Source organism: Plectrocnemia conspersa, unplaced genomic scaffold, assembly GCF_051122295.1.
Source record: "Plectrocnemia conspersa isolate PC_06_02 unplaced genomic scaffold, ASM5112229v1 ptg000005l, whole genome shotgun sequence".
In the NCBI taxonomy this organism is placed as follows: domain Eukaryota; kingdom Metazoa; phylum Arthropoda; class Insecta; order Trichoptera; family Polycentropodidae; genus Plectrocnemia; species Plectrocnemia conspersa.
Genome location: NW_028277169.1, coordinates 7,415,054 through 7,442,470, shown reverse-complemented (window position 1 = coordinate 7,442,470; position 27,417 = coordinate 7,415,054). Strand labels below are relative to the sequence as shown.

At 28.4% G+C, this 27,417-nt stretch overlaps 2 long non-coding RNA genes across 3 annotated transcripts in view; one reads left to right on the top strand and one right to left on the bottom strand.

Moving 5' to 3' along the window:
• LOC148234760 (uncharacterized) overlaps positions 1-14,162 on the top strand; it is an 18,906-nt gene extending 4,744 nt beyond the window's left edge. Inside the window, exons 1-3 of one of the 2 annotated variants that reach the window (XR_015809791.1) lie at positions 814-2,099; positions 2,194-3,917; positions 5,037-14,162. This is a non-coding gene — a long non-coding RNA (uncharacterized LOC148234760). Of the gene's footprint in view, positions 1-813; positions 3,918-5,036 lie in introns of those variants that run through there. The other variant, XR_015809792.1, reaches the window with a different exon arrangement.
• On the bottom strand, positions 13,522-27,417 carry LOC148234759 (uncharacterized). Its single transcript, XR_015809811.1, has 2 exons — positions 23,602-27,417; positions 13,522-23,363 (listed from the first exon to the last, which is right to left on the bottom strand). It is a non-coding gene; the product is annotated as an uncharacterized LOC148234759 (long non-coding RNA).

The following is a 27,417-nucleotide window of genomic DNA, read 5'->3' as shown; positions in this document are numbered from 1 at the left end:
AAATATCATTATTTTTTTTAAATGTAATGGATTGTAATAATTGTGAAAATTGAAAGTGGATAATGGAGAAAAAATATGATACATCAAATAGAAAATTTTAACTCAATCATAAATGTCGTATATGATATACTAACACGTTACAGTCCATTCACGCGTTTTCGCGTGATAGCGATTTTTTTGTGGTCAGACTTTAAAATAAGTAACTCAAGCTTATAAAAATATTGTGCAAATGTAATAAACACTTAAATTTTTTTTTTAGAAAAAAAATACATTTAAAATTTTACCTTTCGTCAAAATATCGGACTGTAATGTGTTAAGACTTTTTTTCACATAAATATAACTTCAAAAAGCATATAAGAGATTTATATCATATTATCTTATCTTATGAAAACAATGATAAAAAGTTTTGTTAAGTTTAATTTATTAATAAATTTTACAGTTACTTTGAAATGTTACATCTAAAACATACATACATACATCTAAGGATAAAATAAGCTTAAAATAAGAAAGAAAAAAATAGGTATACATAGATTAAAAAAACTTATGTAAGTTGATAAAAGCAAAGTAAGTAAAATATTTATTTTTTCATATCAAAGTTTTACATATGACACAGCGTAATATTTCGGGGGGTCGTGATTATGTTTGTTGTTGGACTTTATGACCACGTCGTTTCTGGTTATGGCCCTGCACAGACAGTTGCTAGAGCGGTACGCCGAACAAAGCCAGTATGTCTTATCGTTGGTTTGCATTCTCACCGAAAAAGTATATCCGTTCAAACGTAGCAATCTTCCGCCTTTCCTCGTCGGAATGTACCAAGCTGTAAATTGAAAACATGTCAATGAGTATATTCTCTACCGGTTAGAAATGAAATGAACTTAAAATAATAAATAAAATAATTAAAAATAAAAACTACTCTACTTTCTAACAATGAAAAATAAGAGTCGTAATATGGTTTAATAATTTATTTAATCTTTACTTATATTTTATACTTACAATTTCTTTATTTATTACAATAATATATGGCTTAATATTTACGTACATATATATTTGGAATGGCATGTTTTGAGGGTAAAGGAAGAACTTTTCCTATTGTTGAGAAGGATGACAATGCTTTGTGTAGGCTTTTATAAGTGTATCGTTAACAGTACAAGCGCTGGCTAAACATCCTGACCTATACAAAGTACATTTCCACCAATTCTTGGACAGAGTAGCCCTTTTCAACGTAAAAGTGTAACCGTTAATCATGAGCGATCGTCCTCCTCTACGTCCTATTGCAAAACACACTGAAAAAGTTGATAAAATAATTATTTCTATAATAAGTAACAATACACAAAATAAATCTAAATTAAAAATTAGTTGTGTACATTAGAAATAAAACAAACAATATTTTACTGTAAAAAATGTAATTTAAAGTATGAGCCGCTTTAGTGTGACTATTATTTTTAGATATTGTTAGACTTACCCCCGACTGGGATTGTCCAGATCTACAGTTTCGTGGTCAAAAAATATATAGTTCAAAATCAAAATTTACACTCCATTTTTGACTTTCAGTTATACTTTAACTCAAGTGATTGGGATGAGATTTATTTAAGCTTATCTATGAATAAATATCTCTAATCAACAGGAACAACTTTGGTAATGGTAGCAACGAAAGACATTGACACTGCAATCGTATTGAAAAAAAGGAGAAGTAACATTAAGTGCCAAAAATATATTCTCTTGAGAAAATAATTTTGATATAAAATGACTGCATTAGTTGTAGTCGTCAAAACCTGAAACATAGAAAATCATGATAAGAAACAATTAACATAAATGGATTGAATCTTCGTGAATTTTTAATTTATTATTTCGAGTCGAAAGGCTCCTTTTTGCATCACTGAATAGTCAGGATGTATGCATGATCCCTCATAAACTATACTAGCTCGACATTGCTGTGTTTTAGTGATCGTACTATTGAGCTGGATGGTACAAACCAGGTGAGAATAACGGACGTAATCGTGACTCGCTTAAGGGTTTGATCTCACAGAGATGTTATGTCAAGAAGACGAGGAGTTATACCACAAAGCGCTCAACAAAAAAGCACTCAGATACAAAAATGAGTACGTTATACTTTCTTCGAGTCTTCTATAACAATTATTTTACCTTTTATATAATTCCTGGAACGAGGCTAAGATTTTCTTTACATGATTTTAGATCCTTCGGCGGAAGAGATTATAAGATCTCATCTTCCCAATTTTTGTGAAAAAGATGAACGCGGGAAAACCAAAAGAAGAAGATGCAAATATTGCTGGAGTGAGAGAAAAGTAAGAAAAGACTCAATTTTTTGTTGCCCGGAATGTCCAGAACAACCGGGATTATGCCTGGATCCATGTTATCGTAAATTTCACGAAAAAAACTTTATTTTTAATTAATATCATATTTTATGATGAAATTAAAGTTGTTATGTAAATTTACATTGTATTTTTATTTAATTTCAAAATTTAAGCCAATGAAGCGCGATGAAGCACATTGTTATCCATTTCATAATGAAAATTAATTAATGTTCTTGTTCTAAAAAAGGACATGGAACGAAATTTTTATATACTAATTGGTAATCTATTAGTGGATGACCGAGCACATAGATTTTCAACAGCAATGTGAAGTTTTTTACAATCCTCGATGGAATCTATTTTAAAGAATACTTTTAAGATCATTGACAAAAAGTAAGAATTTGGATTTATGAATATCATTAATAAGCAGAAGAAATATAATGGGACAAGATGTAGCAATGACATTTTAATCCGAAGATTTGAATATGATTCAAAAAATAATTTTATGGGAAGACCAAAAGCATATTTTTTAAGAATTAATACATGGCAAATTTGATCAGAAGCCTTTTTAAAGTCAAACTTTATCAAAAGCTTTTTCAAATTCACATAAAATAAATAATTTGGCAATCGAAAAAGTTTTTGAGATACCTTTATAAGAGGATTATCTGTTCTTCTCAGCATATTTCAGCACATGTCTATAGAAAGCGTTAGGATACGATTTGGCTGAGCTTCCGCAGAAAGTTACAATGTTGCTAACAGGGTGATATTGACAATCTAACTACTTTTGAGGAACAGAGGTCTTATCTATGGGTATCGCTATCCAGCTCATGAAAACATTGACAAAGCACATTGATCTATTTCATGTCAGATACACGGTTAAGATGGCTTCTTAAATAATTAGCATCTATTGCAAACTGCTTAATATATGTGTCTAGTGATAAATAATGTTAAATAATACACAAAATCATTCGTAGAGCAAAAAAATTAAAGGGTAAATATGAAAAACACAAAAAAATATGTATAAAAAAAGGAGCCTATAAATTAGCTGACAGCTAAAATAGATAAAATAAAATCTTACAATGAAAAGAGTATTCAATTTCAGTCAATTTTGGACATAGAGGATTTAAAATACATTTATATATTACAATAATGAATCGAGCCATAAAGCAATGGCCAAAATCTGCAGTGTTATGGCCGACGGTGTTTATAACGGGCGGCTGTCATTTGCGAGAGCCGAAGTCGCGAATTGTGGCGAAAATCAGCCGCGTTCCCCGAATCGTGTTTCGCATCCGATCCTGTATCGACTTACGTGATCTCGCGATGCAATTGCCCAACTTGAAACACTTGGCGTACCGCACATTTTGCAGTCGGGCTGCGAAACGCGCGCTCTTATAAAGCCGACCGGGCGCATCGCGCACGAGTGCGATTTATTATGCGCATAAAGGTATCGCGCATCGCGTGTCGGCGTTTCCGTTGCGAAAACCCCGATCGTTTTCGCGCACTGGATAAATAGTAACCGGAGTTACAATAGCGCACGCCTGTCGCCGCTGTCGCGCGCCGCCACAGTGTTGCCAGTGTCAAAAAATCGATGCGTACGCGATTCCCTCGGTAAGCATCAAACTTGGTCTTATATAACTTTATATTAGATTAAAAAAAATGTGTTACACGACTTTTTACTCGCAAATATTTTTATGGCTAATTTCGCTTGACTCCTGAAGCTGTGCATTTTCATTATGGCAATTCAATAAATTATGTCGGATTTTATGGGGAAGTGAGTGTAAAACAAATGGTTCAATGAAATCTTGTGACATGAGGGGAGAAGTAAAAATTGACAAAAAACCTGTGACTTAATTTATATAAGCCATCTATTTACTTATTGTAAAGCAATTTCTCTAGCATAAATATGTGTAAAAATTAAAATAAGAATTTCACAATAAAACTATGCAAAAATGGGCTCTGCGTGTAAAAATTAAATATATATTTTTATTCCTTCAATTGATTTTTTGTAGCAACCCTTGCTTTATGTATTTATAAATAATATATCGAACAATATATTATTTATAAATACATAATTCATTTTTTTTATATATATAAAAAATCTAATTGTTAAATATATTATCAATAGTCGATTAAAATGTGTTGCTATGACTCAATTTCTATTAAGTATATGACTATAATTAAAAATATATTGTACATTGATTCCTGATATTCTGAACAATATCACTAGTATATTTTTTCATATGAATATAGTATACATATGTGTATATTTAAAATAACATATACAATTTATTTTAATGTTCAAGTTAAGAACGCAATGTGTTGTTTCAATTTTTAATTACATTAGTTGAATATATATAGAAATTATATTTTAATTTAAAACAATAAATGTACATTTTTCAATAAATTTTGATAAAACTTACTTGTGGATCTAAAACTTTTTTCAATTTATAATCGAAAAATGATTTAAAAACCGCTATTTATCATATTAGTTTATTTAATAAGGTGCGATAAGATTGACATGTATTAGAAATTTTCGAAAAACAGTTCTCATTTTTTTATTTTTTAAATTTTAAAAGTCAATCAAAAGTATATATTTGAAAATATATATTTGTTGCGACCGTTTGCCGCCAGAGGTAATAACGATATTTTTTGGAACCACTTTAAAGATAAAAATCGGGATAAGTAGTAACAAAATCGCTTATTACACTAAAATGTTCCCTTTGTCAGGCGCCAAATATGAAAAAATTTGATCCGTCAACCGGACAGTTGATCTTAGGTGATTCAACATAGCAGAGACGACAGCGCACTTTCAACCCTACGCCGAGCTTTCAACTTACTGGCACTTATGAAATCCTTTGGAGAGGGTGCCCTCCACCAAGATTGTAACCATTCAAAACTTCATTTACTGAGCTAGTGTCAACCAGAAATCTGCGCCATTTTGTCCTCAGACAATGTGTTCCGTAAACTGTATTTTTAGTGTTCTGTATATATAGTATGTATAATGTAAATTTTTATTTTAATAAAGTGTTTTCTGTTAAAAATATGACTTGAATTGCATCTCCGCTGGCAACCTAAGATCCTGAAATAACCGTGATTGGTTCTCAATCTTTTAAAATCTAAAATGCATTTAAAAAATATGATTATATTTAATTGTATACACATAAAAAAAATCAAACAACTTCTTCAACAATTAAAAAAGCTGTAAAGACATATTTAATTACTAAATTTGATTTAAATGTTATATATTCATTCTTCACGGATAACACAAAATTAGATTTTGCTGTCATGTAAGTCGTTACAGTTTTTTTTCCTCAAAATGGATCATGCCTTATTTTCTAGAAAATCATAACTTAATAAACCATTTCCTATTTATATTTAAGAAATAATAAATAAATTAGAATACTCGATGTTTATAATATATATTCTATAAAAATACAAACTTATAAAAATAATAGAAACAAAAATCAAGAATCATTCGTGTGGAAGTCTACAAAACATTTGGTGTGTAAACCGACATCGCACTTTCTACACCTCGTCGTACACTTTTTGTGGCAATATGCACATCTAGTTTGTTTATACTGGATTACTACTAAATGGTCTATTCTATCATAACGCACGTCAATTGCCTTATTCAAATAAACTCTTCTTTTAATAGATTCCTTATTATGTCCAGTGCGCTTTGGAAATGCAGCAACCCCTGGTAAAAACAAAATAATATATTTTTAAGCATACTTTTGAAAAATCGCTTGTCCTATATATTGGTCAGAAAAAAATAAAAACACGATTTACTTTAAATTCTTTTATAAAAATGTAGTGATTTTGACTATAAATATTGGATCAGGTGATTTTCTTATATCTTAATTTGATACATATATATTGTAATGAAATGATACAACAAATACAGCAATTTTGACCATTATATGATTTTTTAAACAGATACAGGCATTGATGATGCATATATCAAATGTCGAATATATTAACAATATTGCTTTACATTGCAGTGTTCTACAGTCGTTGTAAAAAATGGAACAGGGAGCTGCTGAACATTGGCAAGTATCAATTCTGCGTGCACAAGTATCACACGGAAAGGAATAGACGTAGGTGGTGGTGCATCAACCATAATTTTGGATGTAAAGCCGCCGTTCACACGCAAGATAACGTTATGTTCAAATTGAAAAACGATCACAATCATTGAACAAGTGGTAATAATTGTAAAATGAAACGCAAATAAAAATTTCAAAAATGTACATATTTTATTTAATCAAATTTTACTCAACTCCCTCTATTTTTGGTTCATGATTATGTTTATTTATCAATTTAATTATCATATCGCCAACTGTGTACAATCGAGCTTTACAGAAATTAGTCTTAGGACGCGACGTACACGACCAGTAAGTCTGTCCGTTTAAAAATACTCTGGCTTTGTTGTAAACATATCCTTTATATTTTATAAGAGAAAATCCTCTCTGAGAACTCACGTACGAAGCTAAAAAAAAATATATATTTAATATAATTTGTCTGAAATATACATTCTTACCAATTAGTGAATATAAAATTTGACATCTTCAAATACCCTACTATTCAAAATAAAAATATTTAAAAAAAAGTCAATGTATATACAAATAATTTTTGGCGTAAAGCCAAGAAATTGACTTTCCATTTAACTAAAACCAATTATTTGATTTCCTGTCAGTAATGCCTTAAAGTTGGTCATCTAAAAGTTTCTGATCATATACTTATATTATGAAAATTTCAGTTAAAAGTGACAACATTTAACTTGGTACCTTTATTGAATGATTATGTGAACATAAAATTAAATTATATATTAACTAAAAATAATTTATCGCTAGAACTCAACATTTGAGTGATACAATTTAAAACAGTTTTCAGCTCCAGACGCAATGCAGAGGAACACTTCGCATGATTTGCACCAGTAAACGGTCTTTGTGCGTTTTGGCAAATCCTTCTCCTTAGCACCAGGACTCCCTCTTTTTGCCCGCTTATATTTTTCCGCACAGACAACACATCTATTATTTGATGTAGCACCCTTTGGTCGTTCGGGCATATGTGTAGGGCTGTTCAGTACGTTTAGAAGTCTTCGCTCACTTAGGCCGGATATTCGACTAGATACCTTTTGTTTCCGCTGATATCCTCTTACCAAATCATGACTCAGTTCGTCTACAAGCATATAGAAGGTAAATAATATGTATAAATAAAATAATTATAAATAAGTAAATTAATTATCTCATGCAACATCGCCATACACAATGCTGCACTCAATTATGCGAAAGGCCTAATTCATAAATACTACATATGCAAATTATAATACGCTGGCATTGCATACTCATATTTTTAATGTCAGCTACGAGGAGCTGGTCCAGTTCGTATCATTTAATTTTAATATTATTTTTTTTTATCTTTCTTACTATGTATTATTTTTTTATGTGTATTATAATAATAAAATATATTGTTTATTTTTTGACCATCATGACGCATTGGTGTAATTTTAAATAAATAAATATATTTAGCCAATTATTAGCATGTCAAATATAAGTTTATCAATATTATTTATCATAATGAAAAATTGTTTATCAATGTTTTTAAAGAAAGTCCTATATTATTTTGGAAATTTATAAAGAATCTTTAAAAATATATTAGTTATGCATATGCTTACCATACGTCTCGGTTTGATCGGAATTGTCCCGATTTCACAAAATTTCCGAGATGACCTTTTTTTAGCTGTTCCAGTTTAGAGCTTCATAATTATGGTAAGCCTAGTTATGCAATAACATCCATCATTTTCTATTCAAATAATTTAAGTAGCATATCATTACCTGTTTCTATACGTATTATATTAATTTTTCGGTTTTAACTTTCTTGGTAGTAAATTATTAAAAGGCGTTTTAAAAAGCTATTAACTGTAAAATTACAAATGACGCATAAGCGAGTCGGCTCATAACGATACTTTTACAAATGAAGCATTGACCGACTACATCAATTTTATAATTAAATGTTCAATGGTATATAAGCTTACCTAACAGATTTTTATACTTAGCTTGTGTGAATTTTTATTTTCTAATCCTGTTATTTTATATGTATATTTAAAGAATTTTTTATATACTTAGCTTGAAAAAAACTTTTCATGATTTATAGTTTTAAATATATTATATATTTAACTTATGTGTGTTTTTTAGATTGTTTCTACTCCATTTCAAACAAAGGGAAACAACTGCTAAACATCGGCAAAAATACTTATTTTATGCAATATGCCGGAAGAGAAACTAAACTGTGGAGATGCACCAAACTATCAATAAAAGGTTGTAGAGCAACACTGAAAACTTACGGTGAAGTTATTGTGAAAATGCGAGACGAACATAATCACTGATTATTTCAATTAGCAACAAATTAATATATGATATTCTTTAATATGTTATATACCATATGACTATTTTTTAAATTATATATTATATGTGACAAATCCATAAGCAATTTTTGTATTATCAAATTTAGAATACAAATAAATATAAATACATTATATGTAGTCATATTCATTTATAATATAGTAAAAAATAGTATATGGTTAACTGCAAGGGTTTTTATTTATATAAAACTATAATTAATAAGAAATAATTTAAATAAATTGTTTAATATGATATAATAAATAGTATTATAAATATCATTTATGTATGAGTTTATTTTTAGACTTTTTTACTCCGTTTCAAGCAAAGTAAACCAATTGATAAACATTAGTAAATAAATTTATTTTATGGCATATACCGGTAGAGAAACTAAGATGTAGAAATGCACTAAATTGAAAAGCTGTAAATGTAAACAAAAGTGAAACTATCATGTACATTCAAGACAAACATAATCACTGATTATTTCAATATACAACTAATTGGGTTAATTAAATCAGCATCAGTAAAAATGGTTTAGGATTCCCATGAATATTTTAAACACAACGTACTTCAAAATTATATATATTATTATAAAAACATTTAGAATTCATATTATAAAATATCATCTCCTTAAACATTGTTAACAAAATTGCAATAATTTACCATCACCTATAAATATTTTACAAAACATAAAATAATTCAATCATATTGTAAAATATATTATTTTAATTATCAAAACAACAATAGATAAATACATTTGACTATCAAATAACCTTTCACCAAATATTTTACACACTATTAAGTTAATGGTTATGTACATCGTGCAAATACAATATAACGTTATCCAGAGTTTGAACTTTCGCTTTGCACCCTCGAGTGGCGCCAGGCGAACATCTCCATGATATTTCCCGACTGTGCTTATAAGCTGTATTTTTTCTAAACGAGCGAGTTCCGATCTTCAATAATTTATTGCCGTGCCGAGAATGATAAAAATAAACTGAAAATAACAAAAAAGAATCAGAATAAAGTTAAAAATATATACAAATCACATTATAGTAAAATTTATTTAAAAAGTAATGTGTGTAACTTGATACTATTTGTTAACAATAAAAGTAAATTTGTTTAATAAAAATGTTTGTATGGTATTAAATATATGTTTCTGCTTTCGTTTTCAATGTATTTTTAACAAGTTTATGGATTTCATTGCTGAAGAAAGTAATATGAAGATTTTAAGAAACTTGTACATCTAATCAATGAAACTTTTATTGGAATTCTTTACACAATCAGCGACTCTTGTATCAACTATTTGAGAAATTATATAAAAGTATGGATATGTTAAATGTATATATTAGATTTTTAGGAAAGTAACTGCCTAATGTTTTTTTTTGTATTTCGTTAACATCGACTTTACTTTTTTAAAAATTAGTAAAAAATTTCTTGCACAGATCCACCCTTTTCTATGCAGCCGTTGTAAACATAAAATATACGTACAAATTTAATTTTTAACAAAAAAATGCTATAATCATTTTTTCGAGAGATGAGAATTCACAGAATACAAATTCCCGTGTTAACTCGGACATGACTGGAAAGGAGATAAGGAATGTTCTTCCTTCTTCAGTTGATAACGACCAACCAAAAGCGTTAATTAAAACAGAACCATGCACAATGACTAAATAGCCAGCACAAAAGTTAAGCGTTAATAATCCAACTTTTCTAGACTACTTAAAAACAACTTGATCAATGGGTGCCACACGAAAACTAAGAAATCGCAATTACAAAGATAGTTCTGAGCTTCTTTTAAACTATAAAAAATGGACCACTTTTTGGTCGTATCATTGAGAATAACAAAAAGCGCACTGTAATAATTTGACAAAAATATTTACCGAGTACGATAGCGCAATACTTATCAAGTTAAAAGTTGTTGATTTAAATACCACAATAACCTAAGACATTTTTAATCGTGACTGGCGGTAAAAATATAAAATAAATTTTAAATAAAAAAATCTATGGACATCACATAAAAATTGCATCAAAACCCTGTGCCGTCTTTCTCCACAGATGTATCTGTTTTGAGAAATACTTTTCATTGGTGAACTATCAAATACCATATTTATGTCTTCAATGTGAAAAAATTATAATAAAATAAAATATCTCCACGATATTTCCCGACATTTCTTTAAAGCTGTATTTTTTCTAAAAAATCGATTTTCAATATTCAACAATTTATTGCCGTGTTTTTTTTTTTATCAAAATTCTTACTTGTTATTTAATGTAATTTATTAAATTTATCAAAGACAGGGAAATAATGGTTATGTTTGTAGTGTTCCATTAAAATAAATGCATTTATAACATCAATATACATTTATTAAGATTGTTCATATTTTAAAAGTACATTTTATTGTATATATAATAAGATCTAATATCAAAATAATCACAGTTTTAAATGTTTTACAACATGAGGTAATAAATAATTATATTAATAAAATCACAACTTAGGTATACAAGAATTTATATATTGACTAGTTAATATAATCTAATTATTTAATTATGGAATATTTACATTTCATTTGGAAATATAATTTCAACACCGGTCGTATTCAATTATATTCGCCGAGAGTCTTTGCTCGGGTGGTACGTAGTTCAGCTTCGGCGGCGGATGGCTGTGATACAGCGACGTGCTGACGATTTTGTTGCGAAAAGTGATCGCCGTTGCTTTGCAGCATCTGCTTTTACGCGAAGAGCACACCCAAAAGTTCTTTCCTGTGCTTCTGCAGGCGTTCCTGCTGTACGTGTAACCGTTGACGTATAACAACTGTGCTATTTTTCTGCCATATGACATTAAATATTCAGCGTCTAAAAATAAAGTTGCATATTTAATATTGATTCAATTGGGAATAGATATTTAAAGTGACGGCTCCTGAAGATATATTCCCATAAATCTAACTTTAAGACAAAGTAAATGTAACATCAAAATTAAAAGAGGAGTTCTAGGAAATCAAACACTATTGTGCAGAACTTTCACGATGACTTAAATGTGTCTAAACTCTAAAATGTGCAATTCAAGGATGTTAATTGAAATCTTATGTAATGATTTATGACCCTTGTACAATAGTTATGGATCGTAACATTACTACAAAAAAAAAGTTAGTCCCTTCCAGTTGTCGATCCTTTGACCAATGCGGATGATTCGAGTCGGAAGCAGAATCTTCGTTTTCGTTTAATATATATCTTTTCAGACTCTTTGGCGAGTTAGTAGATCCAAAATAGTGTAATTTATTGTAAAGTTAAAGTTGCAACATGACAGTCGTTAACCCAATGAGTCAATCAACAACTACTAAGTTGAGACACCAGACTGAAATCAAAATCTGTAAATTAGTGACATCTATTTTATTAATTGTAAACTATTATTACAGTATACAATCTGCGAGTTTAAAAAATCTAGCAAAACTTAATTAGGTCCATTGGAATTTTAATTATATAATAATCCCTTGTTCCAATCTCCCGGACATTATTGAATGATTTAAAAAAAAACACTAAAGTTTATAACGGATTTAAATCCAGGTTTTTCAGATATTAGTCGCTGACTTATACAATATATCCTATGAATTGTGCATTTTTTTTATTAAAGTGAGGTCCACCGATTTTAGTCTGACTTACTTCCGTGCTATTAATGAGCTTTGCGCGGATATGCATTACACTCGAGAGACACAAAACTGACAATTTCATGTAACAGTGAGAAATAAGGTTACAAAAAAATCGCTTATAATATATTTATATGTATAAAATAATCACTCTTACATCAAAATATATAAAATTAAATTAATCGCATTTTAGTCATCGCCAGGACATCAAAAAGTGTTATTTTTATATTGGTTTAAGGACTGAAGTTGAAATATCAAAATATTTTACAATAAATCGAGATCTCTAATAAACTACAAAAAAAAACCACAAGAATAAGGTATATTTATGTATATAAAAGTGTGTTAAAAAAGTTGATTGACATTTTTCTCTAGAATTTTTTTAAACAATTACTAATTTTGAATTTTTGAGTTTTAAAAAAAAATAATTTAAATTCTACAAATAAACATTTTAGACATCTATACTAATTGTTTTTAACCGAGCTACGGTTTTTTTTCATTTTTTCTTATTAGTCGCCATTTTGAAATAAAATGACAACTGAAATAAAATGACAACAATCAGCCGAGATATTTGTAAGTTTTATGAAATCCTGAAATTTCTTAATATCCTACATCCCACAAGACAAAAAATATAATTTGTGTTTAATTTATATTTTAGATCATTTTTGATCTCGAGTTTTTTTAATTGAGTTACTATTTTATGAATAATTTGAAAAGCTGTCATTTTGAAACAAGATGGTGGATCAGACTAGCTAATATGATTAAAAATACCACAGTTAGTGTTCTCAAAAACAAAACAAAAAATGTAAAAAAAAATCATTTTTTACCTCTTCATTTTTGAAGTCACATCATGAGTTCCTCTGCTTTAATATGTATATTTCTTTAGAAATTTACAAAATGAATCTAGAATTAAATTACTAGATGCATTCAAGATTTCACGCACGTCAGAATGTTAAAGAACATTTTATACAGCAGGACTTTTGTATTTTTGTGTCACAAATACTACCATTAATATTTTATTTATACTAAATATAGAGTAAAATGTATTAAATATATCACTAGGAATATTCTATTTGAATTAATTAACTTTCCAGATTTTTTCCAGTACCTGTGAATTTTTGTATAATTAATTGATAAAAAAACATCAAATTACTTGATACTTAAATAAAAAACAGATTGACATTCATATTTTATTTTGGATACATACACAAAATCATGACTAGATATACAGAGGGGGATGAGAATGACTTTTAATTATGTTCGTTATGATATCGTCACACGTCTTGAGTGTCGCCTTGCACATTTTGCTCTTACGCTTAGTGCAGGACCATAACATTTTGCCGTTTGTCTCTTTGCTGTGTTTGCTATAAGTATATTTGTTGTACAACAAAAGCACGCTCCCAAATTTTCTCGACGGTATATACCGAGGCTCTGAAATTTACGTTTGAATATGTAACGCATGTATTAAATCTGAAGTAATAATAATTATAAATTAAAATCTGTCCGTTTTATTTTACATTAATACAGAAACAATTTTAAATCATGCTTAATTATATCGAGAAATTGGTGAAATCTGCGGAGGATGATTGTGTCGACCGCTCCACCTAGTGAGCTTATTGTCCACGGTTTCTACTTGGGCTGAACAGTTTTTGCTAACCCGGCAAGAACAAGACCACTTTACACGTCCATTGGACGTAGTCCAACGCTTGCTATATCTATAATTGTTGTGCACGAGTATGTTACCGCCGTTTTTCTTTAACGAAGGTACGAATACGGCCACTGAAACCACAAACTAAAATTAAATCATTATCCCAACATTGCTGATCTGATTTAATAATTACTAGTAATATATGTATATAATTATATATTGATTTATTATTTAAAATATTACATCGTTACACTTGAGACAATATTAATTCATAATAAGCTCTGTCCGCATTTATATAATGAAAGATCATGAAATTAACAGAACTACGATTAACAAACATCACAACTTATTCTAAAACATTTGTAATGTTTTATTACAATATAATACTTATATAGAGCTTTCAATACTGATGATTTAACCAATGTTTCAATACCAAAATACTTAAATTAATATATTTGTTATCTATTGTTTGCCGGCATGTCAAACATACAGTAAAATAAAGTAAGCATCTGTGCAAAATATTTTAAGAATTTATTAACAATAGGAATTAAATTTTTCTAGGTCACTATGTAACTATAGAGAATTCATGCAAATTACAAAAAATCGCAGTTTTTTGTTGCCGTTTTATTGTTCCAGTATTGAAAACCCTACTTAATCATAAAATGTTGACAGAACTTCTTCATTAAAAATTTTACATGACTACAAATTGATTAAAATATAAACATTTATACATATAACTAAAGGTTAACAATCACTTGGTATTTTATAATGTAATATTAACATTAAATATGTATTAATTGTAGTATAAATATATAATTTAAATTTAATCTCAAAAATAAAAAATAAAATATCACAACCAAATAAATATGTTTAAATACAAAAATCACTTAAAATACAAATAAAAATCAGACTAAAAGTTTTTTCTTTGGCATATTTAAAATAAAATAATTTATTATTAATATAAAACACTTGCGGGCAGATTGCGCACGAGCGCAATGACGTAAAAGCTAGAGATTTCTCGCATATATAAGAATTAAAGAATAATAAATTCTTTCATGTAGATTCCGTAGATCTGCTCCAAAAATCACAACACATTTTTATACAATATAATTTTTAATTTGTTACAAAAAAAAGTTTACGTGGACATAAATATGATTTTTAATAGTTCACCAATGTAAGGTACCTATGTGGAGGGGAACGGCACAGGATGCATGGAATTTTCCAAAATGGTAAATTTATCACTACACAACTCAATACCTTGCGACATATTTGATTTATAGATAGAAAAAATATCATAAATTTCTCACTACAGAGCCCATAAAATAAATCGATTCTTATATGCAGTTGTATAATTTCTCATTCTTTTAAGGTTTCATCACTTTTTCTGATTACTAGGGAATGGATTATAACGTAGTGGTTCCCCAATTGCGTTCTACAAGATTTTTTTAATCAGAACGTGGGAATTTCAGATTACAATTTAAAATCGAGGCCAGTCTGGGAATCCATAAACGACTCCGTGGGGTACGTGGTTGTGATCGTTGCTCAACCACACCAGAGTGTCGTCCATTGTTTCCGCTTTAGCGCCGCACCGTTTGCTCACGCGACAAGTGCACGACCACTTGACTAGACCGGTCATCGTAGTCCATCTCTTACTGTACTTGTAATTGTTGTGGAATAGAATTATGTTGCCGTCCTTCTTCGTCGACGGAATAAACATAGCGGCTACAATTATAAAGAAAAATAATGTTAGAGTAGAATTATAAGAAATATATAGAACATATTTTATGTTAATAATTTAATAAATAATTTTATGTATTTGGGTTCATATTCTTCTGAATAAATATATTTTAATTACAAATTAACTTACGTGCAATCAAAACTAAGCATGTAAAACGTATCAAAACCCTAAAAATAAAATAAATCCATAAATTATAAAAAAATAAAGATATTACAAACATTGATTCTAATAAAAAAAAAATTTTTTTACAATAAATTATTTATTCAATTACAATAATTACATACAATAATTGATATTATATTAACATGATTAAATACAATATGAATTAAGGAAGATTTATATAAATATAACATAAAATCTAAAAATCTTTTTTTGTTGTATATTACATATATCTACAATATAAATTTATTCATAATAATTAGGTACAGTTGTTGTAACGTAGTTAGGTACATTTGTTGTGTTATAGTTTGGTACATTTGTTGTGTTATAGTTTGATACATTTGTTGTTGGGTAATTAGGTACAGTTGTTGTGACGTAATTAGGTATAGTTAAAACGGTAGTAGGCACTTTAGGAATAGAATGTGTGTGGTTTCCTCTTGCCATGATTAGTACATTATTATACTGATCGACTACAGCGTTGCAGTTGTAGGTTCTGCGTTGCGTGCAAGTCCATCTCACCTTTCCCGACGTAGCCTCCCATGTCTTGTTGTACCTATACCCTCTGTGTATTAAGATTACGTTTCCTTTTTTCTTAACAGATGGCACTAGCGAAAATTCAGGATATTCTGAAAAGTAAATAATTATTAATAATTTGTTTTTTTTTTTCAAACTTTAGCTTTTTACACCATCTCGATGAGAGGAAAACCATTGATCAACATCGGCGGTTACACATTCAACATTCACTATTCCGGTAGAGAAAAGAAACTTTGGAAATGTTCGGTTGCTTACAACAAAGGATGCACGGCCAGAATTAAAACGTGTAAAGATGTAATATTTTACGTCGATAATTGTCACAACCATTGATGTGTAGTTGCAGATTTAGCATAAGCTATTTATTATTTAACAATAAACCAAAGAACGAACAATAATTTTTTTTTTAATGACGCACATTATTTATTTATTTTTTACTTTTTTTGCTTATTTGTATTTTATGTTTTTAGCTTATTTTATACAAACGAGGCGAAGTAAAAATTTATTGAAAATTGGCGATTACGTATTCTCGATACACACGAGTCATAAGCTGATTAACAAAAAACGATGGCAATGCTCGGCCGGTCACAATAAAGGATGCAAAGCCTGCGTACACACCATAGATAATGTTATAACTTTTATAAACAACAGCCACAATCACTAATATTTATTTTATATCGCAATAAAAAAAATACTATTTATTTTTTATTTTACAAAAATAATTTGTAATTAAAAAAAAAACAATGTTTTTTTTTCATGAAATAAAAACAATTTATTTATTTGATCGTATTATTTACATAAAAAATATACCGATAATTGTTTGTGTACAGTATGAATGTGATTATAATTCATAAAAAGTCATAAATTCATTTAACAAAACTTTATTCTGAAGCATAAATATTTTTTTTTATAAATATATTGTAAATATACATTTACATAAGAAAAAATATAAAAATATAAGCAGAACTAATTTGTTAATTGTAATTATATTACAAAATATTGTTATAAATGACAAAAAAAAAAATAAGAAAAATAAATATAGTAATAATAATAATAATAAACGACAAGCTTATCTTGCTCTAATGAAATCAAACAATAAAAGATAAACAATCGAGTTTATGATAAATAAAAGAGTCAAAGAATCAAATTTATTGAATAGTCAGGAATAAATATAGATATTTAATCAATCCATGAAGTTAATGGTTGTGATTCTGATGATAAACACATTATTTTGAAAGAGCTACTAATACTATTTGCTAAATATTTTTTTTTCTTTTCTAGTTCGCTTCATTCAATCTAGCCGAGGCAACAGCCTGTTAAAAATTGGAGCATATCAATACTCGCTGCACACCAACAACGCATTTTCTAATAAAAAACGATGGCGTTGTTCTTCCGGTCACAATTTCGGCTGCAGAGCGTGCGTTCACACAATAGAAAATCACATAATATATGTGAACAACCACCACAACCACTAACTCAGTGGTCTTCTGAAAAGACTGTTTTATCTGTCAGTAATAAAAACCAAACTGAGGAATCGATTGGATGTTAGTTCAGTGCTTCGTCTCTCAGAAAACACGCTGCAACCACGTATATCAAATTTGCTTGCAAAAAAGCAGCAGCAAATGTCGCACTAACAAAAATTGTAATTTTATAGCATTAAATAAATAATATTCTACCTAACATTGGTTTTTATTTTGGGTTGACGCCGGTCCGCGAAATATTTTTCCCATTTTCGCCGGGCCGCGGACGTAAAAAAGTTGAAGAGCACTGCACTAACTGATAAAATACTCTCAACTTTAACACATTACCAGTGTAAAGCCAAAATATTGGCTTTAGTAGGACTAACGCGACAACGGAAAGCCAATATTTTGGCTTTACATTTAAATTTATTTTTAAGAATATTGCATTTGATCCTTTGATTTTGCAGCTTATTATTTATGTATAAATCATTTTTTTACGTTTGATAGTTTTACATTTTAAACCTACACATACATATGTCACATTGATCTTGGCATGGTTTATGAATGTAAACCTTTGTAGCAACACTTTACCGAAGACAAGGAGCCAAATAATTAGATTTAACTAGACTAACACAGGCAACGGAAAGCCAATGTTTTGGCTTTATGTTTTAATTACATTCAAATCATTGATTTTATAAAAATATTCTTTATTTAAAAAATGTCAAAAATGGGAACTTGTTTATGTATCTAGCATTGATGTTCGAGTCCCTTCTTTTTTTTAATCAAATTTAATTACTTATCTATATCACTATTTTTAAGAGGACAGTAATGTGTTAAAAGTAGGATTGTATTAGTGTTAGATATAATAAAATATAAATTATAAGTATCCATGTAATTATGAAAATAAATTGAGTTTTTAAATTAATTGTTTTTTAATTATTTTAAATTCACTGAAATATATAATAAATAAGAAAATAATATTTATATAGTACCAGTAAATAAAAAAAAATGAATTTAATGGATTTAGCAAAAAAACAATAAAAACTACTTATGAAACAACTTATAACATAATAGAAAAAACAATAAGAACAAAAACAATCACCCGTCAAATAAAAAATACATTTTCTTTGTATTTTTTTTATATTATCAAAAAATAAAGTTGATTAATATTTAAAAATATGTAAAAGTAAAAATATCAAAAAAAATAATTACATTAACCAACTTAGTTCTAGTTTTGTTTTTCAAACATATATTAACCCTTTGATTGCCGAAATCTGATATGTTAGCTTTTGCTACTTTGGAAATAATTACCAGGTACAATCTCATTATGAAAAAAATCAAATACATTTTTACGAGTTGTAAAGTATTTGCTTCAAGATAAAATAACATTTTTTCGTACATACATATATAATTTTTATTATACCAAAAGGCTCGGCAATCAAAGGGTTAAAATATATTTTTTTATTAAAAAAAATTGTAAAACTGCTATTTAATCATACAGTTGCAACTATTTTACATGTATCCATTTTGGTCAATATTAATTTATTTACTTCAAATAGATTCATTAGATATATTTTATTTATAGCAAACTAATATAATTACATTTTTTACAAATATATATATGCTAATAGGACTACCAAGTAATGGAATAATATTAAACTTGCATCAGAATATAAAATTACTGACTAAAATATAACCTCTTTTCAGTGTTCTACAGTTTTTGTAAAAAGTGGAAAAGAGACTTGTTGAATATTGGTAACTATCAATTTTGCGTGCACATGTCTTATTCGGAAAGAAAAAAACACCGATGGCGGTGCATTAATCACAACTTTGGATGTAAAGCTGCCGTTCACACGCATGAGGATATCATATACAACTTGAAGAACGAACATAACCACTGATCATAAAATATATATAATAATAAAATAAATATAAAATTTAATATCTTTGTATTTTAATTAAACCTTTCCATAATTTTATAAGAGATAAATGAAATTTAGTTCTAACTACGATCCATACAAAGTTTAAAGTTACTGATTGAAGATAAATCTACTGAAAATCTTATTTGATGCTACATTTACAATGTAAAACAAAAAGACACCAATACTAATCATTACATTATAAGATCATTCAAAAATAGTATAGAACTACAAATTCAGTATTTTAAAATCATGCTCTATAACACTTTAATTACGGAACGCGCCATTTCAAACCTTTCTGTTTTTAAAGTTACTTAGTCTTTAAACGTATTTATAAATTGTGTATTGTTTTTATAATGACTCTTAAGGCGGCCACACACAATACGGTAGACCTGCGTAGGTTAATCGGAGACCGGACAAGTCCACAGACGCTCCGCAAAATTTGTCGAAAGTATCGACGCGAGACATTAAAGTAACAAATTTTACGAAGCATCTGTGGGCTTGTAAACCAGTCTCCAATCAACCTGCGCACATCTACTGTAACGTGTGTGGCTGCCTTTATATGCGAAATAAAATTAAGGATGTATAAATATGATGTGGAGCAAAAAAACATATCAAGTGTACTCTCGATATCTAGGTGCTATTTTACAAAAAGGCAATTTATAATATTAGAAACATCTGCTACGTATAATAAACATAAAAAATCTTCCTGTTGATTATTACAGCCAGAGAGGAGCATGGATGGATAAAGAGATATTTAAAGATCATTTTAAAACTTAATAGGTGTTCCTGAAGTGAGATAATTTAAAAAAGTAAAGGATTACTAGAGAAAGTATTATAGTTAATAGATAATGCTCATTTTCATCCAAATAAAAACATATTGAAAACAAATATATATTCTTTTCGGTAAGCAAAACGACAGTAATGCCAAGCGTACACCCGTGTACAAATATTAAAAAAGTCATTCATTTGAGAAATAAAATAGATGTTTTAAATTCGATTGAAAATAATATTTTCCCAAACTTAGGATGAGAAAATTAAATTAAATTTATACGTGATGCAGAAATTATTTCTAGTGTCAATCGACCTGAAGAGAAATAGGATGAAGATAGAAGTGAAGAAGATACTTCTAACTCACTTCTCTTGACTCTTCATTAGAATATACTGACTATGGAGATATGAATATAATGATATAATAACGTTAAAGAAAATTCGTACTGATATTCGAAAATCATTAACCCATTCACCACAAATGGCTTCTATAGAAATCATCAAGAAAATCGCCAGTATTCGTCGAGTACCTAAAAGTGCCATTTAGTATAATTTAAGGCTGTAAATCACTTGTATTTATTAAACCATAATATTTTTAAAAATATGGCATGAATAGGTGCTCCCCTTACATATTAACAAATTTCGAAATGATGCACAAAAGTAAAAGCCGCGGTGAAGGGTTAAAAGATTTTTTTATAAATATTTCATTGATAATATATAAAATAATAGGCTATATTATAAATAAGAATGTAAACACAAAAAAAATGTATAGTTCAGATTACTCCTTGAATTTTCAATATTATAATCGTGAATTGCTAGGAACAGATAATTTTTCGCCGTTTATCAGTTCTTAGGCACACTACCTCTTTACGTTTATAAAACCTTAGTACGGCAATCTGTTCCTATCACAACTCATTTTTATTATCACGACTATTTAAAAAATATTTGGCAATTGTATCGATTAAAATTCTATATTAATTTAATAATCAGATCCGAACTTGATCGCTATGACACTAAATAGGATGCAACACTAAAAATGCATATTAAATTGTCGTAAAAGTTCTTGCTAATTTAACGGCAGTTTTTCATTTTTAATCCCATAAGGGATATTTTTGCCTAACTCTAAATTAGCTACATTTCAAATTAGGGCATTAAAAAAACCTTAGAATAAAATTATAAATGACAAGACAATACATTAATTTTATTCGTGTTACATTACTTTAAAAAGGAAGTATTGAAAAAAGACATTTAATTCATATTAGTTATTTAAAAAGGAAGTAGTAGAACTACCGTGACTAAAAATTGGGAAGATTTAGTAAAAACTTGAACATGTCATTTCAGTTTTTGGATGTCACAACTGAATTAATGCTAAATATCTTAAAACCTTACTAACCAAGCATTATAATACATCTTCGTAATTGCTCGCTGACAAAATCGGGATCTATTCTTTATAACCCCAAGGGATTTGAACTAGAAAAAAGTTATGTTGTTGTTTGGTGGGACACTAATAAAATAGAACGAGATGATAAATGCCGGTAAGTAGTCGACAATAAAAAAAAAAAAAAATTACTTTCCACCACGATAATCCTAACCCACATGTCACATTTATCACAAACATTCTCCAAACTCCCCCGGACTTGCACCTAGCAATTACCATTTATTGATAAATTTATTAAAAAATTTTTACTTAGGAACCTGATTTTTTTACAGATGAAATTAATAAATCGACAAATTAGTGGGAAAAGATCAGATCTTTCTAATCTACATCAGATCAGATGCTCATTACAAAACTATTTTAAAATCTAGGGTATAAACTTAGCACACAACACTGGTAAACGAGATGCATCAACACCAAGATCATTGTATAAAGGTGAGATTAAAAAAGAGCTATATTCGAATGAGTCGAGAAGGGAACTGACACGCGTTCAGCAATTTGCCAGATTAGGAATACTAATTTATAACCAACGGGTGTATTAAGGCAGAACTAAAATTAAATTTGAGTGTTAATAAAAAATATTTGATAAGTATACTGGAAGAATTGGGCAAATATTTAAATGGTCAATATTTATATAAATTAGTCAGTATTGTATTTACAAGATTTTTTGATCAGTTTTAAATATATTATATCGCAAATAAAATAAGTTCATATACAGACCGTACATTATATGATATTTATATCGACAACTTTAAGATGAAAACTGACTGTCTAATATCTAAATCAAAATACTCACCAAATAAATACAAACCCAAGAATTATAGTCAAATATGTAATGCGAAACTCATACGAGGGTCATTTAAAGTCCCTCGTTTAATTGCATTAGTTCCGTAATTCTAGTGTTAATATATTCAATTTATTAAATGTTTTTATAAATAGATCTTAAATTTATATATACAATATAATTCTGACATTGATTACATTAATTTTAAGTGAATGGCATGCATATATCTTAAACATATAAATGTCAATATAGCACACACACATTTTAAATTAACGTCGAATACTACCGATTCATATCAAAAAAATCATTCGAAATATCACAATAAAAAAAATCACTTGGCAATCGCCACTCGGATGTTCTGCGAAAATGAATCCTCTGTCATCGGCGGATGATTGTGATGATACTTGAGCCGGATTATTTCGTCTTTCTGCGTGTGCAGCGAAGCTTTGCATCTGAAACGAGCCGCCGAACAAAGCCACCTTATGATTCCGCACTTCAACTTGGTGCATTTATAGTAAGTGTATCCGTTATACTGAAGAATCTGTGAGCCGTATTTCGATATCAAATATTTAGCTGAAAAAGAAAACGGCGTGTTATTACATTTCTAAAAATCAACGCTCTGTATATCAGCGATTTTATTATGCTATCAGTAAATAAAATTAAAAAAAAAATGTTTTTTAGATAAATATATTTTTATAAAATTGACAAAAAAATAATCAATCTTCCTTATCATCATTGATATATTCGAAAACCTTTTTGTGGTATAAACCAAAGCAAGGATACAGACACAATCCAATGTTACAAAACTTACAACACCAGAACGCCCGTCTTTCCCTACCGGACTTCGAACATAGTCTACATCTTCTACGCGATCCTCTAACGGCCAAGTGTCCTTTCAAAGCCAATTCTTTGATCAGTTCCATCTCACCTTCCATATTTCCGTTATATTCATCAAAAGTAGAATTTAAAAAATCTGTAAACAACGTAACTATTAAGAATAAATCGATTTGTAATAAAAAGTAACATTAAACTTAAATTTATAATCCAATGTTTAACCGTTTAACCTATAAAAAATATATAATTAAACAAATTAAAAACAGGATTATTGTCATTTTTATTTTATTTAAAATAATAATTGTAACTACAATATTTTAGCATTGTTTATATTAAAAATAATGAACGTATAAATTTAAATTAATTTTAATACATATATATTATAAAACGATTCAACGGAAATAAGCCCAATACATTACAACTAAGCCTATTTTTTATTATTACGATGAAGTCCTAATCCTAAAAATGTTTCGCGCAGCTGTTTACTTTGTTATGATAGACGGTACTAGCGACAATATGTAACGAATACAAAAAGTAAAAAAATATATAAATAAATACAATAGTTTGGTAAAAAATATTACATAGAAAGTAGGTTAAATTATTAATACCGGTATTTTGGTATTCAAAATTGGCTTACAACTATAATTGTCCACACAAGTAACTATCTATTTATACTTAGATACATGGTTTTTTAAAGAGAGATGGCTATAACGTGGATACTTGACACTTATATAATATGTAACGCCACATATGATTTAAGCTACAGTAAGCATAATAATCATTTATTAAAAATCATCAATTAATACCGTAATTTAAAGCTTTTTGCTTAATTTTATATCAGTTGGTAAAATAAGTACATTTAATTTCATTAGTCAGTCCGACTGGAGAGCATAAAAATATGTTCGGTCAACATACATATACAAATTTGCTTCAGATATAAAATCAGTTTCAACCGTATCTTTAGATTTTTTTAACACTAGTTTTACGGGCATAAATCTGTCAATTTGACGGATGTTATTAAAAATATTTTAATGATACCTGTTAGATGTTCAAAAATAAGGTGTTTCCAAAAATAAAAATTGTGTTAATATATTTGTATTGTTTAAACATAAAAAATCGTAAAAAATACTGTCTGATACAAATCAAATCAGAAACCCGTCAATTTGACAGGTGACGTAAATTTAATATTATTTACAGTTTCGTTTTGAAAATTTTGTTTTAAATATAACTTTTATGATACATAGTACATATGTATTATAATAATATCAACAATCCCTTAATATTATTAACAATATTATTCAACATAACATCAAAAAATCTTAATTTAAAATAATATTGATATAGTTCAATAATAAATCAATTTTATTATTATTATTTTTTATATATATATATATATATATAATTTAAAAAATGTACTGTCATTTGATCCATAAAAGAAGCAACTTATATTCAAATTTAAAATAAAATTGACTCAAAAAGTGTAATTTGTGAAATCATGGAGCTACTAATAGCAACACCGAGGCGGAGCGACAGCGGAAGATATTCTATTGGCAACGAGATCAGCTTAGTCGTATTATAAAATGTAATAATCAAACCCGTAAATAAAACATCTGCAGCGACTAGCCTGTCTCATTGCCAACAAAAAATTAATAATAATAAAAAATAATATATTTTATTGCTTATTTTTATCTAAATCTATCATAATAGTACCTAATATTTTATTTATTGCTGGTATAATCAAGTTTCAAAAATTGTAGAAATTGTAAAAAAAAAACTATTTTTCCTCAACTAATTAAAATTATTTTTTTATTAATCTATATATTTAAAACTAGAGAAGTGTTAAGTCAGTGGCGATAGGTGCAGCCCTCCCAGAATAAAATTAATATTTTAAATATTTTTATGTATATGTAACTATTTTTTCTTAGTATATCTTAAATAGTACATATTTTAGTTATATTAAAGATATTTTCTTCAATCTTTTAACTTTTATTGCTGCAGCCCCTCCACTACAAAATCTTACGGGCCGCCATTGGTTACAATACTTAAATTTATCAACAAGTGTAAAGTTTGCTTTTAAATTCAGTCTTCAATGCTAAAAAAACTTACGTTAAAATACGAGTGTGATATATTGATGGCACTTTGGAATATATGACCAAGTATTATTAACTATTAAGTAAATGCAAAAGTTTTCTTATACTTTATGACTTTTAATTCTCAAAAGAAAAAAATCCAAACTGATGAATGACGAATGTTTTTAAACTATTTCTACAATGCAAATAGCTTTTCAATATATATTTAGTGATCGGATTTTTGGGGACAGGAAATTTTCAGACACAAAATTTGATTATTGAAATTCCCAGATGTCCAGATGTAAGTTCTTGCGAACCCTTTCATATGTTCCGAATGAACAGATTAGATGAGCTGGGAAAAGTTACGTTTCATACATTACACTACAAAAATACGTTAACTAAAATAATTTTTAGTTAAGGTATTTAATTTCTTACGTTCTTCTAATCTGCTCGCACAGAACATATGAAAGGAAAAACATCAATTGCTACACCCACCGATGCTTTCATATATCATTATGGAAGAATTTGTACGTAAATTAATAGATTTTTAATTTACAAAATCATTTTGACATTTATAAAAAAACTTTTGCAAATTAGAGTTTATGATACATAAACGGTCTTCAATAGGTCCATGCATCGTTTTCACAAAATAGAATCAGTGAACACAACTGGGAGATAAAATTATGCATATAATATTACTTCGTAATACAATCAAAGGCACCGTTTATTTGCTGTAGCTTTTTAACAATGCGTTAGTTCTAATTCTATAATTATCGATACTAATACTTAGGGTATCCAATGTCCGTTTGGAATTTGGAGAGCCGGTTTACCTGCGATCTTGATTTTTAGCGAGTGGGAGATTTTCTTGGGCGGGTGGTTGTGCAGGCCCTTTATGATTTTTAATTTACCGTCTAACGTGTGCACGGCTGCCCTGCAGCTTTTGCCCAAGTGCGACGAGCAGCCCCATCTGGCCTTGCCAGATTTTTCGATCTGCTTCGTGTATGTATATCCGTCGTAAACCAAAAGGGCATTGCCTCTCCTCGACATTACGTACTTCACTGAAATTATACATTTTCCGTTAAATACATTTTGGTAAAATGAATAATAGATAGCAAAATAATAAAGGATTCAAGATGAATCTTTTGGTAAATAAAAAAATTTTTGATCGGTAAGTTAAGCGTTAAAATAATAAACAATACAAGATTATAATCTTTTGTAATAAAATAAAATAAAATAATGGATCACAAAAATGAATTATAGTTAATAAACATTGTATAAAATAAAAATCTTATGAATAAAATAAACAATCTAACATATACATTTATTAATTGTCAATTTTATTTTTATTGTCAGTAACAATATACAAAAAAAACAACAGATTTTTAGTATAAAGTATAAATCGATATTGCTAAATTGTTTTATTCTTATAATAAACAATATATTTTTTTCATGGGCAAAATTTGTATATATAAAACGACAAATAAACATTATTAAGACACTGATTTTACGCTCTACACTTTTTCACGTCACGTTACTATACATACAAAAATATAGTGAAGGTTCTATATATATAGTAATCAAAATAAACAGCACACGCGATAGAAGTGATTGTTTAGCCGATAAATAAGTATGGAGTATAACAAATTAAGGAAAAATAACGCAACGCGGCTCCGTGACATGTAAACAAGCGACAAGGCGGGCGCCGCGGAGTACGCGTAAGCTAA